General features: G+C 35.8%; 1 pseudogene; it reads left to right on the top strand.

Annotated features, from left to right (window-relative positions):
• The first annotated feature begins 15,845 nt into the window (after positions 1 to 15,845).
• On the top strand, positions 15,846 to 19,572 carry LOC107822124 (F-box/FBD/LRR-repeat protein At1g13570-like; annotated as a pseudogene).
• Positions 19,573 to 19,892: the final 320 nt, after the last annotated feature.

Raw genomic sequence — 19,892 nt, 5'->3', positions numbered from 1 at the left:
TTGGGTATGTCATGCATTTGCATCAATATATATGTATTCACGACATACAATTCCACGAGCATACCATGCATATTTGATTACTATGCGGTTGGATGTCGGCAATGGAGGCTATCAGAGTTTCAGTGTCAGGTGGTAGTCAGGACATTTTAGGATGTGGCAAGGCGAGGTTCTAGATGTCGTTTTTCAACTAGGGCTAGATCTTGCCATTTAAGAAAAAAGTCCAGATGTTATTGGAGAAGAAGATTGGAGAATTATCAACTGTGTTGCTTGCGGTACCGTTCGATTCTACCTTGGTAGAGAGCAGAAATATCCATACATAAAGGAAACTTCTGCAAGTAAATTATGGAAAGCACTGGAGGATAATTATTTGAAGAAAAATTGTCAAAATAAATTGTACATGAAGAAGAGACTGTTTCGCTTCACCTATGTTCCCGGTACCACGATGAATGAACATATCGCCAGTTTCAATAAGTTGGTCACAGATTTGCAAAATATGGATGCAGCTTTTGATGATGGTGACTTGGCCTTGATGTTGTTGGGGTCACTTCCTAATGAGTTATTAATTTTTTTTACATCAACTATATATGATTCTACTTTCTTCCTTACATACCAATATATTTTTATTCGTACTGATGTCCCGTTGCCTGGGGACACTGCATTTTTGTTTCGTGCGTGCAAGTCCAGGTAGAAACTCTGATCAACCCCTCTGCTAGGATTTCAGGGTTCAGCTGTGAGTTGGTAAGCTCCACCTCTTCCTGAAGCTTTCATAGGATGGTTACTTTTGTTGTACAGTTTGTTAAGAAGAAGGAAGGATCGATGAGAATGTGTATTAATTACCGGCAGTTGAATAAGGTTACAATCAAGAATAAGTATCCATTGCCGAGGATTGATGATTTGTTTGATCATCTTCAGGGTGCCAAGGTATTTTCGAAGATTGACTTGAGATCTAGCTACCATCAAATGAGGATTAGGGCATCCGATGTCCCTAAGACCGTTTTTCGCACTCGGTACGGGCATTATGAGTTCTTGGTGATGTCATTCGGGTTGACAAATGCCCCATCAGCTTTTATGGATTTGATTAACCGGGTGTTCAGACCTTACTTGGATTCATTAGTGATAGTCTTTATTGATGATATTTTGATCTATTCCTGCAGCCGGGAAAAGCACGAGTAGCATCTTAGAGTGGTTCTTCAGACTCTAAGGGATAGTCAGTTGTATGCCAAGTTTTCGAAGTGTGAGTTTTGGTTGAGTTCAGTTGCATTCTTGGGTCATGTTGTATCAGCAGAGGGTTTTCAAGTTGATCCAAAGAAGATTGAGGCAGTCAAGAACTGGCCTAGACCAGCATCAACTACAGAGATTTGGAGTTTCTTGGGGTTGGCAGGCTATTATCGTCGGTTTGTGGGAGGTTTTCATCTATTACAGCCCTGATGACTAGGTTGACCCAGAAAGGGGCCTAGTTCAGATGGTCAGATGAGTGTGAGGCAAGCTTTCAGAAGCTCAAGACAGCTCTGACTACAGCACCGGTATTGGTTTTGCCCACAGTTTCAGGTCCATATACGGTTTACTATGATGCATCTCATATTGGACTTGGTGCAGTGTTGATGCAGGATGGAAAGGTCATTGATTACGCTTCGCGTCACTTGAAGATTCATGAGAAGAACTATCTGGTTCATGATTTGGAGTTAGCAGCCATTGTTCACGCGTTGAAGATTTGGAGGCATTATCTGTATGGAGTGGGATATGAGGTGTTCATGGACCACAAGAGTCTGCAGTATTTGTTCAAGCAGAAGGAGCTAAATTTGAGGCAGAGAAGATGGTTGGAGCTATTAAAGGACTATGATATCACCATCTTATATCATCCTGGAAAGGCCAATGTGGTGGCCGATGCTTTGAGTAGGAAGTCAGCCAGTATGGGCAGTCTCACTTATATTCCGGTCGGTAAGAGGTCGCTTACTTTGGATGTTCAGGTTTTGGCCAATTTGTTCGTGAGGTTGGATGTTTCTAAGCCCAGTCATGTGTTAGCTTGCACAGTCGCTCGTTCTTCTTTATTGGAGCGTATCCGAGATCGATAGTATGATGATCCCTATTTGTGTGTCCTTAGAGACACGGTGCAACACAGAGGTGCCAAGCAGGTTACCTTAGGAGATGATGGAGTTTTGAGATTGCAGGGTCGAGTTTGTGTGCCTAATGTGGATGGACTCTGAGAGTTGATTTTAGAAGAGGCCTATAGTTCCCGGTACTCTATTCATCTGGGCGCCGCAAAGATGTATCAGGATTTGCGGCAGCATTATTGGTGGAGAAGAATGAAGAAGGATATCATTGCATATATGGCTCGATGTTTGAATTGTCAGAAGGTTAAGGACGAGCATCAGAGGCCCGGTGGTTTGTTCCAGAAGATCGAGATTCCTGAGTGGAAGTGGGAGCGTATCACTATGGACTTTGCTATTGGACTCCCATGGACTCAGAGGAAGTTCAATGCAGTGTGGGTTATTGTTGATAGGCTGACCAAGTCAGCACATTTCATTTTTGTGGCAGTCTCTTATTCGTCTGAGAGGTTAGCTGAGATCTATATCCGGGAGACTGTTCGTCTTCATGGTGTTCCCATGTCTATCATTTCGGACCAAGGCATGCAGTTTACCTCACACTTTTGGAGAGCAGTTCAGCGAGAGTTGGGCATACGGGTTGAGTTGAGCATAGCATTTCATCCTTAAACGGACGGGCAGTCCGAGTGGACCATTCAGATTTTGGAGGATATGCTCCGAGCTTGTGTCATTGACTTTGGAGGCTCGTGGGATCAGTTTTTGCCTTTAGCGGAGTTTGCTTACAACAACAGCTGCCAGTCGGGTATCTAGATGGCTCCTTATGAGGCTTTGTATAGTAGGTGGTGTCAGTCGCCGGTTGGATGGTTTGAGCCGGAAGAGGCTCGGTTGTTGGGTACGGATCTAGTACAGGATGTCTTGGACAAGGTCAGGATTATTCAAGATAGGCTTCGTACAGCTCAGTCCATGCAAAAGAGTTATGCCGACCGTAAGGTTCATGATTTGGCATTCATGGTCGGTGAGCGGGTATTGCTTTGAGTGTCGCCTATGAAGGGCGTGATGAGATTTGGGAAGAAGGGCAAGCTTAGCCCTAGGTTCACTGGCCCGTTTGAGATTTTTGATCGAGTGGGAGAGGTGGCTTACAGACATGCATTGCCACTGAGCTTATCAGCCGTGCATCCAGTGTTTCATGTGTCAATGTTCCGGAAGTATCACGGTGATCCATCCCACGTGTTAGATTTTAGCATTGTCCAATTGGACAAGGACTTGTCTTACGAGGAGGAGCTGGTTGCTATTCTAGACCAGCAGGTTCGTCAATTGAGATCGATGAGTTTTCCTTTTGTTCGTGTTTAGTGGAGAGTTAAGCCTGTTGAGGCATCGACTTGGGAGTCCGAGTCCGATATGCAGAGCCGTCATCCCTATATTTTCCCCGACTCAAGTACTTCCTTCTTTTGTCCGTTCGAGGACGAACAATTGTTTTAGAGGTGGAGAATGTGATGACCTCAAGGCCTTAAAAACCTCTTTATGTCTCACCTCGATTTGCGTGCATAGTCCGGGCACGTAGCCGGAAAGCCAATATGTAAAAATATGTGAAAAATGATAAATTTTGACTTTAGAATGAATTAAATTGACTTTGGTCAATATTTTGGGTAAACGGACCCGGACCCGTGATTTGATGGTCCGGGAGGGTCCGTAGGAAAATATGGGACTTGGGCGTATGCCCGGAATCGAATTCTAAGGTCCCAAGCCCGAGAAATAAATTTTTGAAAGAAGTTATTTTGCTGAATTAATTATGAAAGTAAAGAAGAGAATTTATGTTTGAAACCATTGGTATCGGGCCCGTATTTTGGTTCTGAAGCTCGGTATAGGTCTTATATGTGATTTAAGATGAGTCTGTTAATTTTAGTAAGAAACGGACTTGAAACGATGTGAATCGAACCGTATTTGAGAAAATTGGAAAATTAGAAGTTCTTAGAAAATTTCATGATTTTGATACTAAATTCATAGTTGTCAATATTATTTTGGTGATTTGAATGTATGAGCGAGTCTGTATGATGTTTTTAGGTTGGTGTGCATGTTTGTTTAGAGCCCCAAGGGTTCGGGTGAGTTTTGGATAGGCCACGGAGTAGAATTGGACTTGGAAAAATTGCAGGTTTCAGCTGTTCTATTGCAGGCCTGCAGGCTTCGCATTTACGAAGCCTGGGTCGCAAATACGAGTTCGTAAATGCTAGGGCTGGGTCGCAAATGCGAACTAGCCCAGGCCAGCCTTCCCTCGCAAATGTGAGTTTTCCATCGCAAATGCGATGCCCCCCCCCCAGTTACTGCCTTAGTCGCAAATGCGACTCCTGTATCGCAAATGCGACTTCGCATTTGCGAGTGGTCTATCGCAAATGCGAAAAAGACCGGAAAATAGACTAGGTCGCAAATGCAACATTTTATTTACAAATGCGAAGGTCTTAGAATTTTGAAGGGTTCGCAATTGCAAACCCTGGTCGCAATTGCGACATCAGAGACCTGTAAATTTACACTTAGACGCATTTTCAACCATTCTTCACATCTTGTCAAAACATAAACTCTCTCGGGCGATTTTTCAAAGAAAACTTCTCCTCCAAATCAATTGTAAGTGGTTTCTAACTAGTTTTCTTCAATCTTTAACATCTTTTCACATGATTTCAACTCAAAATCAATGAATTTCATTGGGAAAATTGGGTGTTTTGGGTAGAACCTAGGTTTTTCAAAAATTGGGGATTTGAACCTCGATTTGAGGTCCGATTTCAAAACAAATTACATATTTGGGTTCGTGGGGGAATGGTTAATCGGGTTTTGGTTCGAACCTCGGGTTTTGACCAGGTGGGCCCGGGGTCTAGTTTTGACTTTTTGGGAAAAACTTTAGAAAATCTATTTTCATGCATTGGAATCGATTCATCTAGCACTTATTAATATAATTAAGTAACTTGTGGCTAGATACGAGCGAAGTGGTGGTGGAATCAAGGGGTAAAGCGATAGTTGAGACTTGAATTGTGTTCGTGGCATCGAGGTAAGTGTTTGGTCTAACCTTAGCTTGAGGGATTAGGAGTCGTGTCTTATTTGCTACGTGTTAATTGTTGAGTACGACATGTAGTCATGGTGACGAGTATCTATATGTCGGTATCAAGCATGCCCGTGAGTCTTGTATTGTAATTGTTATGACTCTGTTGTGTTTTATTGCGCTCATATGAGGATTATCATAATTGTCCCCTTGCCGGGATGTTATTATCATTATTGTTCCCTTGCCGGGATGTTACTATCGTTATTGTTCCTTTGTCGGGATCTTATTGTCATATTATTGTTCCCTTGATGGGATGTTTGTTTTAATATTATTGTTCCCTTACCGGGACCCTTTTATGATTGGTGTTGATAAAAGAAATGGGAGCGGCTTGCACGCCTACAACGGTAATATGTGAAATGGGAGTGGGTTGCACGCCTGCAACGGTAATATGTGAAATGGGAGCGGGTTGCATGCCTGCAACGGTAATATGTGAAATGGGAGCGGGTTGTATGCCTGCAACGGTAATATGTAAAATGGGAGCGGGTTGCACGCCTGCAACGGTAATATAAGAAGGGGAATGGGATGCACGCCTGCAACAGTATTACGTGTGTACCTGTCTTTCTATTTCCTTATTTTTGATGGTAACTGATTTATGGTATTCCTTATGTTTCTCTACTGTCGTTCTGTTGTTACTTGTTACTCCACGCAACATGTTTCCCCCGCCTAATTTTAGTTGTAATTATCTGCTTCTATTTCCGCTGTATATGATTTAACTGCATAGGTTTATTTAGTAGTTCTGTCCTGGCCTCTTCACTACTTCACCGAGGTTAGGCTAGGCACTTACCAGCACATAGGGTCGGTTGTGCTGATACTACACTCTGCACTGTGTGCAGACACTGATACCGGAGCGCTTGAACCACAGTGAGGGTGTTGTCTTCAGTCCACACAGGTGACCCGAGGTAGTTCTGCAGACGTCCACGGGCCTTGGCGTCACCTCCAATCTTTCCTCTTTTTGTTTTTACTTATTCAGAGACAGACCTATGTATTTCATTCAGACTTTGTTTGTAGTGTTCTTAGACTGTCTATGAAGCTGTGACTCCAGTTCTGGGTAGTATTATACTTCAAATTATGTAGCAGCGTTCAATTGGAATATTAAGTTTCGGCTTCCGCATTTTCCGCTTGTTTAATCATATTCCATTGTTTAACTACTTGGTATTTTACATTGTTTAATATGTTTAAATAAAATGGGAGATAAATTCTCAATATTCGGCTTGCCTAGCTTCCACGAGTATGCGCCATCACGACTCCCGAGGGTGAATCTGATGTGCAATTTTAATTTATTTTAAAAATTTAGTACTTTTTAATGAAGTAAAGATAAATATATTTTAACGTTTTAACCTAATGTTCAGAATGTAGATATATTTTATAATTTATTTATTTCATAAGGAAGTTAATCTAAAGTATCTGTTTTAGACTAATTTTTCTGAATTTTAAACAAGTTTACACTAAAAATAATTTTTTTAGAGGCTAAAAGCTTCAACAAAAATAATAATTACTAGAAGTTTAATAATAAAAATACCATAATATTTTGGTGTAGTACTATATAGTTCGATCATATGCACTTTTATTTTTGTCTATTATTGAATAAAATGCTAAATGAAAAAATTAAACAAAATATCATACTTACTAGGGAAAATAATTTAGAAAGAGGGGGATTGTGCATGAAAAAATTAAATGCATTGTGGTTAAGCTAAGTGGCAAGCTACTATAAAGCCACTTGGCAATCTTAAAGAGTTTGTGGAAGATTGTCAAATAAGAAAATATCACTTAAGAATTATGTATGGAGTTCCATTTATTGTAATTAAATTGAATAAGAATTCTTTTTTCAAAAATAAAGTTCAATCATTATTCTAATATTTTCTAACTGAAATTTTTTATTTGGAAAGTAAAGAATTTTGATATAAATAGTATTTGGATTCCTTTTTTAATATCGAGTGAGAAGAATATATCCTATCGTAATCTTATGTGAAATTTTAATTTATTTTAAAAATTCAGTACTTTTTAATGAGTTGAAGATAAATATATTTTAAGGTTTTAACCTAAAGTTCATAATGTAGATATATTTAATAATTTATTTATTTCATAAGGGATAATCTAAAGTATCTATTTTAGACTAAGTTTTCTGAATTTTAAATAAGTATATAATAAAAATAATTTTTTTAAAGGCTAAAAGTTTCAACAAAAATAATAATTACTAGAAGTTTAATAATAAAAATACCGTAATATTTTGGTGTAGTACTATATAGTTTGATCATATGAACTTTTATTTTTGTCTATTATTGAATAAAATACTAAATGAAAAAATTAAATAAAATACCATACTTACTAGGGGAAATAATTTAGAAAGTGGGGGATAAAGGTAGTGTTAGAGAATTTATACTTTGAATTAATTTAAATGATAAAATAAAGAAAATAAATAATTAATACTCACAAATATTATTGATAAATTCAAATATTTTATAGTGAAAGATTAAAATAAATCTATATATATTAAAGTAGAAAGTTTGCATTGTGGTTAAACCAAGTGACAAGCTACTATAATGCCACTTGGCAATCTTAAAGAGTTTGTGGAAGATTGTCAAATAAGAAAATATCACTTAAGAATTATGTATGGAGTTCCATTTATTGTAATTAATTGAATAAGAATTCCTTTTTAAAAAATAAAGTTCAATCATTATTCTAATATTTTCTAACTGAAATCTTTTATTTGGAAAGTAAAAAATTTTGATATCAATAGTATTTGGATTCCTTTTCTAATATCGAATGAGAAGAATATATCCTACCGTAATTTAATGTGAAATTTTAATTTATTTTAAAAATTCAGTACTTTTTAGTGAGTTGAAGATAAATATATTTTAAAGTTTTAACCTAAAGTTCATAATGTAGATATATTTAATAATTTATTTATTTCATAAGGGATAATCTAAAGTATCTATTTTAGACTAAGTTTTCTGAATTTTAAACAAGTATACAATAGAAATAATTTTTTTAACGGCTAAAAGCTTCAACAAAAATAATAATTACTAGAAGTTTAGTAATAAACATACCGTAAAATTTTGATATAGTACTATATAGTCTGATCATATGCACTTTTATTTTTGTATATTATAGAATAAAATACTAAATGAAAAAATTAAAAAACAATATCATACTTACTAGGGGAAATAATTTAGAAAGAGGGGGATAAAGATAATGTGTGAGAATTTATAGTTTGAATGAATTTAAATGATAAAGTAAAGCAAATAAATAATTAATACTCACAAATATTATTGATAAATTTAAATATTATATAGTGAATGATTAAAAATAAATAAAAAGATTAATTTAAGAGAAAGAAAAACCATATCCATTATAGTATATTATAATAGAAGTAGCAGATAGGCATATAAAGTAGGTGACAAACTAATAAAAAGTTAAGTAATAATGTAACCATATCAAGTAACGGGTAACACAATAACAATAGACAAAGAACAAAAAATAGAGATTATTTTTGTAAATAAATAATATAATTGTAGATATATAGAAGGATTAGCTATTTAAAATTGATATAAGAAATTTTTTTGAATTATTATGAGAAAAAACATCTTATATAGATAATATCATGAAATCGAAAACATAATTTATAAACCAAAAATTTAAAACGTTTACAATGAAATAATGCCAAGAAACAAATTAATAATATAAAGATGTATTAAAATTGTATGTAGTTAAGTTATAAAAAAACTAAAGTCAAAACTCTATACAAAAACAAAAGGAAAAAAATTAATTACATATTGCACATAATACTAAATAATAATTACTAAAAGTGTAGATTTATGGAAAATAATAAAAAGAACTTCTTCGTTTTTTGCATATTCTAAAAAGAATTAGAAAAATTATACGATAATGTTTATATTATAGATACAACACGAAGTGTGAAAAATAATTAAAATATTATATGATAGAAATAATGTATATAGAGGATAATAGAAGTATGTGAAGGGGTCTATACTTTAAATTTATTTAATAAAATAATTAAATAGGAAAAATAATATTATTGATAACTTTAAACAAAACAATTGGAGCTACGGAACAAAAGAACAAAGTTAAATTAAATTTTAGGGGTAACACAAAACTATATTCATTGTATTATACTAAAAGTAGAGCAATGAGTAAGGACATTAAGTAACGCGATAAGCTAACAAAAAGTCACATGGCAATATAGCAATGTTGCATTATGGTTAGAAAATTATGACAATATTTGTTATAGAATTTAATTTAAATTGAAAGACGGGATATTTATTTAAATTTAAATAGAAATATGGTAAATAAAATTCTTTTGAATTTGAATGGAAAGAAAGTTAAATTTGAATTGATTGATTAACTAATTAGGAAAGCTAATCAACACATAAATGTTCCAATTCAAACGAGAGGCTCAGCGAGTGAGGGGAATTGTTCTAAATAATGAGAAAGAGTTTTTTGAAATTTGAGTTCACAATAAAAACAACAGAAAAAATAAAAACGTGTTTGTTACTAGAAATAAGACTAAAAAATCTAGGTTCGAACCCATAATCATAATTACCGCATTGTTGGATCGAAACTTAACTTTCTTAACTACTTTAGGGATAATGTTTAACTATGAATCGACGCCGACATAGGCTAAACAAACGTCAATTGTGTTGCCTTACTATAAAATTAATTATCCAATATTTTATAATTTGTTTTATATCTCAATTGTTTGGAAGACATTTATTTTTATTTTTCTTTTAGTGCTAGCAGTTGTTATGCTAAAATAGATAAGGAGAGAGGATATATTCTTTTCTAATGGCTCATGTATGGACAATGACCTTTTGGCGCGTTGTTAATATTTATGTTCTCTCAAATTGTATGAGCCAATTGATCGAGCAACCGATGTGGTCAAATATATATATATATATATGTGTGTGTGTGTGTGTGTGTGTGTGTGTGTGTGTGTGTATGTATGTATGTATGTGTGTGTGTGTGTGTGTGTCAATTAGAATGGAATAGATTTGGATAGCGTAAGCACATAGATGAATATATGTCACAACCCGGATTTTTCACCCTCGAGAGTCGTGATGGCACCTACTGGTGGAAGCTAGGCAAGCCAAATTATTCTAATTACCTTTTCCAGTTTTAATCCATTAATACTGATGAGTAGATATCATACAAATAGCGAAAATAATTAAGCGGAAGACAAAATCTGATTGTTTATCTTAATACAAACTGCGGAAGTCTAAATATAACTTTACCCAGAATTTGGTGTCACAATTTCACAGACGGTCTAAGAATACTACATACAAAGTCCGAAAGATAAAAGATACACTATTTCTAAAATAAGTAAAGGAAATAGGATAAAGGAAAGATAGGAGGTGACGCCAAGGCCCGCAGACGCCTGCAGGACTACCTCAGGTCGCCTGCTGGACTGAAGGCAGTAACCTCACTGCGGTCCAAAGTCTATAATACTGGGATCTGCACAAAAGAGTGCAGAGTGTAGTATCAGTACAACCGACCCCATGTGCTGGTAAGTGTCTAGCCTAACCTCGGCGAAGTAGTGACGAGGCTAGGACTAGACTACCAAATAAACATGTGCAGTTATATCATAAACAGCGGAAATAAAAGCAGATAATTACAATTAAAATTGGGCAGGAGAAACATGCTTCGGGGAATAACAGATAACAACAGAATATCAAGAGAATATAAAGAAACCAAAATCCAATTACTAACAAGGATAAGGAAAACAAATGCAGAATTCACTTTCATTTCTTATCTTGTTGCAGGCGTGCAACCCGATCCCATTTCATATATCTCGTTGCAGGCGTGCAACCCGATCACATTTCATATATCTCGTTGCATGCGTGCAACCCAATCCCATTTCATATATCTCGTTGTAGGCATGCAACCCGCTCCCATTTCATGTATCTCGTTGCAGGCGTGCAACCCGCTCCCATTTCATATATCTCATTGCAAGCGTGCAACTCGCTCCTATTTCACATATCTTGTTGCAGGCGTGTAACCCGCTCCCATTTCACATATCTTGTTGCAGGCGTGCAACTCTCTCCCATTTCACATATCTTGTTGCAAGCGTGCAGCCCGCTCCTATTTCACATATCTTGTTGCATGCGTGCAACCCGCTCCTATTTCTTTTATCAACACCAATCACAAAAGGGTCCCGGCAAGGGAACAATAATATCAAAACAAACATTCCGGTAAGGAATAATAATATGACAATAACATCCCGGCAAGGGAACAATAATGATAATAATATCTCGGCAAGGGAACAGTAATGATAATAGCATCCCGGCAATGGAACAATAATGATAATAACATATGAAGCGCAATAAACCACAACGGAGTCATAAGAATTACAATACAAGACTCACGGGCATGCTTGACACCGACGTATAGATACTCGTCACCATGCTTATATGTCGTACTCCACAATTAACACGTAGCAAATAAGACACGACTCCCAATTCCTCAAGCTAAGGTTAGACCAAATACTTACCTCGATGCCACGAGCACAATTCAAGCCTCAATTATCGCTTTACCTCTTGATCGCACCACCAACTCGCTCGTATCTAGCCACAAGTTACTTAATTATATCAATAAACGCTAAATGAATCGATGTCAATACATAAAAATAGGTTTTCCAAAGTTTTACCCAAAAGGTCAAAAATCGCCCCCGGGCCCACATGGTCAAAACTCGAGGTTCGAACCAAAACCCGATTATCCATTCGTGCACGAACTCAAATATATAATTTGTTTTGAAATCGGACCTCAAATCGAGGTCCAAATCCCCAATTTTTGAAAACCATAGGTTCTACCTAAAACACCCAATTTCCCCCATGAAAATCATTGATTTTGAGTTGAAATCATATGAAAAGATGTTAATGATTGAAGAAAACGAGTTAAAATTAACTTACAATCGATTTGGAAGAAGAGTTGTCTTTGAAAAATTGCCCAAGAGTGTTTTGGTTTTGAAAGAGTGAAAAATAAAATATTATCGGCTAAATTATAAAATTGCAGGTTGCAGATGTCGTTTGCGACATGGGTTCGCAATTGCGAACCCAGACTTCTGCTAAGTTCGCATTTGCGAAGCAGTTTTCGCATTTGCGAAGTGGGAATTGCGAACAATGTGTCGCATTTGCGACGTCTGGCTAAAACTGGGAGATCACATTTGCGATCAATCCCTCGCATTTGCGAGGTAAGCTGGCATGGGCTATTGTTCGCATTTGCGACAAAGCCTGCAGGCCTGCAATGCAACAGCTGAAGTTTGCAATTTCTCAAGTCTGAAATCTACCCTGTGGCCTATCCAAAACTCACCCGAGCCCTCGGGATTCCAAACCAAACATGCACACCAACCTAAAAACATCATACAGACTCGCTCGTGCATTCAACCACTAAAATAACATCAACAACTATGAATTTAGCATCAAAATCATGGAATTTCTTAAGAACTTCAAATTTGCCAAATTTCTCAAATAAGGTCCGATTCACGTTGTTTCAAATCCGTTTCTTACCAATTTTCATAGGCTCGACCCAAATCATATATAAGACATGTACCGGGCTCCGGAGCTAGAATACGGGCCAGATACCAATGGTTTCAAACACATTTCACCTTCAAAAACTCATAATTAATTCAGCAAAATAATTTCTTTCAAAAATTCATTTCTCGGGCTTGGGACCTCGGAATTCGATTCCGGGGATACACCCAAGTTCCATAGTTTCCTACGGCCCTCCGGGACCGTCAAATCACGGGTCCATTTACCTAAAATATTGACCGAAGTCAACTTAATTTATTTTAAAGTTAAAATTCATCATTTTCACAGATTTTTACATAATGGCTTTCCGACTATACGCCTGGACTGCGCATGCAAATCGAGGTGATGCTGAAAGAGGTTTTTTAAGACCTCGAAATGCAGAATTCATTTCTAAAATAAGTGATGACTTTTTGGGTCATCACAATATAATTGCACTATTTGGGATTGCTATTTACACAAAATAAAGCAAATCACAAAATCACAAGGTAAGATTCATTTAATTTATAATTACATGTAAGAACTCATCTTCTTTTAGTACATGTGCATCATAGAAGAATAATATTTAAAGTAGGTTAACATTTATTTAATTATAATATATTAATCTTAACTATATCCCAAATGTATCACTTAAATTGTTAAAAACAATATGACTTTAGCTGTGTGGTTAAAATTGAGGTAACTAGCAAAATTATTAAGCAAATTACGATCCAGCTGTTTTATAAGTTGGTAACTCCCAAAAGTTGGAATATATTGGTTGTTAATAAATTATCATGTATGTATATATTAATTTATCACTGTGTAATTTTAGATTGGTAGAAGTTGATGTTAATGTGAGAATATATTATGCTTAGATAATAATATAATATATCTTTATAATTTAAATTAAGATATTACTAAATGTATTTTTATTTGTTATTACTCTATATAATACGACTTCACTCAGTTTCAATATAGATGAGATAGTTTGACTTAACACGAAATTTAAGAACGAAAAAGGAAACTTTTGAAACTTATGATCCTAATAGTTTTGCGGAGCCATGATATTTGCATGAGTGTAAGAACTTCTCATTATATGTAAAAGAGTAAAATAAAAAATTTAAAGTTAAATTATTTTCAAATATAAAAATGTGTCATTCTTTTGGAACAGACTAACAAGAAAAATATTTTATGTAAATTGAAAGGGAATGAGTTTTATTTTTGAATCATATTGTATTTTTATTTGTTTGTATCATCGACTATATATGGGGTTATAATATTTAAGTTTATGTCAATAGTTATTCATATAATTTATTCTTTTTAATTTATATAATTTAGAAGGATCATAATATTATCCGCACATCGTGCGATTACTAATACTAGTAATATAATATAGAAGAGAGAGAAGAAATATTTTTTTGGTGTAAAAAATAGTGTAATGGTTGAAGTAAATTTGGTGTTACACCATTTTGGTGAGAAATTTGGGGAAAATTTTATTTTGTATCTCATACAACTGACACTAGTTGTATGAAGCAATTTTTTTGTCTCACAGTTTTATGGACCCAGAAGTGTAAAATTGGGGGTCCACAAATTTATGTGACAAAAAAAAAGCCTCATACAATTAGGATAAGTTGTATGAGACACAAAATAAAACTTCTCGAAATTTGATATTAGGGTTGGAGATAGGTCTTAGACTTGACTTTCAGTTCCTTCTTGAGCTGCTGGGTGCCTTTTCACTCCCTCCCTTTCTCTCTGCAGTAATCTAATTAACAGCTTGTTGACTTTGCTTAAAATTTTGATATTTTTCAGCGGGGTATGCTGACGGTGATAAAATTCTAAGGAACAGAGTGTAATGTTGCAACATCTTTTGCATTTGGTCCTGTTCTGTTCTGCTATGTAATTTGAGGACTCTGATTAACATCACAAATTTTATCTTAAGAATCAGCCAGCATGATTCAAGGTATACAATTCCCTCTTTTTCCCCCTTCTTTTTTGCGTTTTGGGTTCTAAATATTAAGCTTAAGACTTATATTCAACTTCTTCTAACAGATAGTAAAAGAAGCTGTTGTTGAAGGGAATAGAGAAGATAGAATCAGTGCTTTACCAAGAAGCATTATATATTATATCTTTGAGGTCTTATCGGTTCAAGATGCAGCAAGAACTAGTGTTTTATCCACAAACTGGAGATATATTTGGACCATGCTTCCTAATATTGTGTTGGATAAGCTCCTTTGCAATAAACAGAGGCGGATCTAGGATTTTTAGTATATGAGTGCACAATCAAAAAAAGAAAAAAAATATATTAAGTGGAAATGATCCCTATTACTCTAGATAAATAACACAACCTTCAACCAAGTACCCTAATCAACCTTCTTGGAGTATGTGTGCCAACAGTTAATATTATACCAATTTAAAAAAAAATATATATATACATAAAATATTAATTTTGCCGAGAGACCATGGGTTCACATGCCCCGTAATCTTACCTATACATCCGCCCCTGGCAATAAATTAGCAAAAAGATCTCATTCTTTTTTCAACTAAACAGTAGGTTGGATTCTCTTACAGCATATTGGAGACATCGTGATTTTTGTTCTTGATGTTTCAGGAGTAAATTTGTCTTCATATGCAAATATTGATAGATGGATGTAGTATGTCACCAAAAATGGTGTCAAGGAGCTAACCCTAAACATGCCAGATATTACTACTTATAGACTCCCTTCGCATATATTTAATTGTCCAACCCTGACATATTTGGATCTCCACAACTGTGTATTCAAACCACCAAATACTTTTCTAGGCTTTCAGAATCTTGCAGACCTCCATCTGAATAAACCCCAGAGTTTTGTGTTATCAATGCCCCCCTTCTTGCCAATTTGTACTTGATATACTGTAACGGCACGCAATACCTAAACATGGCCTCACCCACTGCCGGAGGCAGGATATTCACGAAGGGGTTCAAAAAAAAAAATTTGCGTTGAGGTTTTGAACCCTCTTGACTGAACTATACTTTTGGGTTGTGTTAAGGGGGTTCAAAACTTAATATATAGAGGTAAAAAACAGATTTTGCTTTATATATACAGTGTATTTTTTCGGCGAGGGGGTTCGGGTGAACCCCTTCCGCCCCCCTAAATCCACCCCTGGCCTCACCGTTGCTGGAGTTCTTGACTGTTCGTCAGAGTCACTATGATCTTGAACTAAATTGCTTTACAACATGATTTAAGAGTATTGGACCTTGTGGTTAATAATCCAAAACATGATGAAAGATCAACTTTGGGAAAGCTTCTTTTTAACTTGCCTACGCTTGAGGATCTTGCTTTGGGCTCAATTGACCTTGAGGTATGAATCATTCATGTTGTTTTACTTGAACATCTTATAAGGATTGTGTTCATGCGATTCTTATTTTAATATTTGCTCCAATTAAAGCTTTTGAGTGCAGACACAGTTTCGAAGCGGCTTCCTTGTACGCTCGACTGCTTGTGGTATGTAAGGTTGGGTGTATGCTTCGGCAAAATGGGTCAGACTTCTTGCTCTCTAGAGTTAATTAAGAGTACCCCCAATTTGAGTAAACTTGAGATTTGGGTAAGAAAGGTAAATGTGGTTATGTGTATATTTAAACATGAGAAGGTAAACTTACTTTGTGTAATTTGACACCATTAGGCCTATGATACCAGCGACAATGCTGAAGCAGTTTAGAAATATCTAGGCACACCAACCTGCTTGGAACGGCCACTCAACCAGCTGAAAGATGTAGTGATACATTGGTTTAACGGTTCAAAAACTGAACTGCTTTTCGTAAAGCTATTGTTAGCTCATAGTCCATCTTTGATAAGGATGAGCATTAAGCGTTATAGAGCCTTTGGTTCCGACGAAGAAAGAAATATCACCACAGAATTGATGCGTTTCCCTAGAGCATCTCCAAAGGCTGAGCTTTTTTATTTGTCAAGTGTGTCTTAAACAGTAAGGTAATGTATTTGGACCCGTTTCTTTCTTGAAACATTGTCACATGTGCAAGAAAATGTTAAAATATGTGCCCCAAATTAGTTACTTAAGGATTTCAAATTCCATATAGTTTAATGTACTCATGAACTACTTTGCTCATTACTTTTAAGGTTTTAGTTGGATACTTGAAGTCTCTCATGGTAGTAGTAGAGTAATTCATGCTCTTTGCTATGTTACCACCATGTTAAAGATGCTGGCTTTACAATTACTAGCAAACCAGTAGAGCTTGAGTAATATTTCCAATGAACTTCAGTTAAAGATTCTTGGTTCAGGGCAATTTCTGCGAAGCATTCAAGATTTGTCAAAAGCTTCCAAGAATAAATCACTGTCCAAGTTATCTAACACCATCATCTGGTTAAACTAATTCTCTGATTTACTTTAAAATGAGCTGGTTCTTTAGCAAATACAAACATGTATCGTGGGACAAAGGGGTGACTGGAATACATTATACACGGATATGTTAAATCTCGAAGCTTTGATGGTTATTATGCGAAACCGGTGTCCACCTGCGTGGCAACCTGTAGGATACCTTTTTTATTAAGCTAACAGTTTTTCTAATATTCTTTGTTAGCACGGAAACAGTATTCTAATAAAGGGTCTTATTGTTGCTACTTGAAGCTACAGATGTTCTGTTATATTTTGAGAGTTGATTGGTCTACTCCGTAATTACCTACTCTTAGACAAAGGGGATATGCTGTAGTTTTACGTCTGAACTCTGATGGTGCAAGCAATAAATTAGGAAGACGTCAAAGATTAAGCAAATTGTTCAATTTTCTATAGGTGATTACAAGGTTGAAAGCATGTATATAAGGCTTTTGTTCACCATTCCCAGAGGCAGACCATAAAGGGGTAGCACACACAACATTTTAGGTAGCAAGTTCCTACTATGAAGTCTGGTGAATCAGCTAATAAGGATTGTATTCCTTTAGAATTGGACGCTTCAGTCATGTAGTGTGTTTTTGTATTAACAGTACTGAATTCATTAAAAGGATGAAAGACTTTATTAAGCAACCTTGACATTGTTTTTAGGAGTTTACTTTGAATATTGTTGTGCTCTAGGTGAATGTCGCGAAAGTGCAAAACACAAAAAATGAACTCGGGCCCGGCCATGTTTAAGTGATTATATATGCCTATTTACTGCTGCAAGTTTGCTTGATCTGACATTATATCGACTTCCTTGCAGGATGATCTCCAGGTTAAAGTTTGTATTTTGAGGGCATCGGTATAGTTAATTTTCCACGCGTGTGGCATAGTTATTTGCTTGTTTTGCCATGTCACAGTTGTTGATTGTCAAAAGTCCCACATCGGTGGGTGACACTTTGGGATTGAGAATTTTTCCCTATAAAAGGAGGTCTAATGTTTAGGATTTAAACACACCTCTCATTTGCCTTCTTATCTTCTTAAGGCATTTGTATCTTCTCTCTTTAGTATTATTTCACTTGTATTTTTGGAGTGGAATAAAATATTGGTTGTGTCCGAGGAGTAGGCAAAATTAGCCGAACCTCGTAAATTCTGGTGTTCCTTTTATTGTTGCTTTATTGTCTTATTTATTATTTTGGTGGCTATCATAATTTTTGGTATAGTAGTTGTGACTTATTCACACTATATGTCTAAGTATGCTCTGTGGTTGCAGCATAGTCTGATCTTCCACATCAGAAAAGATTTATCTTGGTAACTGTGTCAAGGTTTTGTCTTAGTATGCTCTGTGGTTGCAGCTTAGTCTGATCTTCCACACCAGAAAAAAATAATCTTGATTTGTTTCGTCAGCTACTAAATAATATTCGTGTCAAAATGGGAGACAATAAACAAGAAGAATCTACATCAAGTGTCAATAATACGTCATCGTTGGCATCTTCGCTTATGGCAAGAATTGTGTCAAATGCGAAATTTGCAGTAGAAATTTTTGACGGATCAGGACATTTTGGGATGTGACAAGGCGAGGTTCTAGATGTCCTTTTTCAACAAGGGCTAGATCTTACCATTGAAGAAAAAAGATCAGATGTTATTGGAGAAGAAGATTGGAAAATTATCAACCGTGTTGCTTGCGGTACCATTCGATCCTACCTTGCTAGAGAGCAGAAATATCCATACACAAAGGAAACTTCTGCAAGTAAATTATGGAAAGCACCGGAGGATAAATTTTTGAAGAAAAACAGTCAAAATAAATTGTACATGAAGAAGAGACTGTTTTGCTTCACATATGTTCCTGGTACCACAATGAACGAATATATCACCAGTTTTAATAAGTTGGTCACAGATTTGCAAAATATGGATGCAACTTTTGATAATGGTGACTTGGACTTGATGTTATTGGGATCACTTCCTAATGAGTACGAGTACCTTGAAACTACTCTACTCCATGAGAATGACAAAATTTCTCTCAGAAAAGTTTGTTCGGCTTTGTACAGCTATGAACAAAGAAAGGGAGAAAAACAAAAGGGCGGAGAAACAGAAACACTAGTTGTGAGGGGTCGTCCTCAAAATCAAATGAGGACAAAGAAGGGAAGATCCAAGTCAAGATCCAGACCCAGCAAAGATGAATGTGCCTTTTGTCGAGAAAAGGGACACTGGAAGAAAGACTGTCCGAAGTTGAAGAATAAATCCAAACATAACAATGGAAAGGCCATTATGGATTTAAATATAGTTGATTGTGATGATTCAGATTTCTCATTAGTTACAACAGAGCTATCAACATCAGCAGACATATGACTAATGGACTCGGCTTGTAGCTATCATATGTGTCCCAACAGGGACTGGTTCGTGGATTTTCAAGAAGGAAAATATGGAGTCATCCACACAGCGGACAACAACCCTCTTACCTCATATGGAATTGGTTCAATACGATTAAGGAACCATGATGGAATGATCAGAACATTAACAGATGTTCGATATGTACCGGATTTGAAGAAGAATCTCATCTCTGTGGGAGCCCTAGAATCAAAAGGGTTCAAGGTACAATTTTGAGAATTTACATGACATTTTGGTAATTGTTTTGTCCGTAAATGTTTACCTTGTTGTAGTTAATTAAAAAAATACAAAAATACAGGCCGCATGCATATTTAGGATTTAATTGTGCATTTAGGAATTAATTAAACCATAATTTGGTTTTCAAGGGAAAAATCACAAAAATATGCATTTTTATTCTATCTGTCGTCATTGTTGATTTTATTTTAACTAAACGTTTTAATTTGTGTGTTAATTATTGTTGAATGTTAATTAATATTTGTGTAGTTTAATTTTGGTTTT

Source organism: Nicotiana tabacum, chromosome 16 (assembly GCF_000715075.1).
Source record: "Nicotiana tabacum cultivar K326 chromosome 16, ASM71507v2, whole genome shotgun sequence".
NCBI classification, from domain to species: domain Eukaryota; kingdom Viridiplantae; phylum Streptophyta; class Magnoliopsida; order Solanales; family Solanaceae; genus Nicotiana; species Nicotiana tabacum.
The sequence above is the reverse complement of the archived record's forward strand: the minus strand, read 5'-3'. Positions and strand labels throughout refer to the sequence as shown.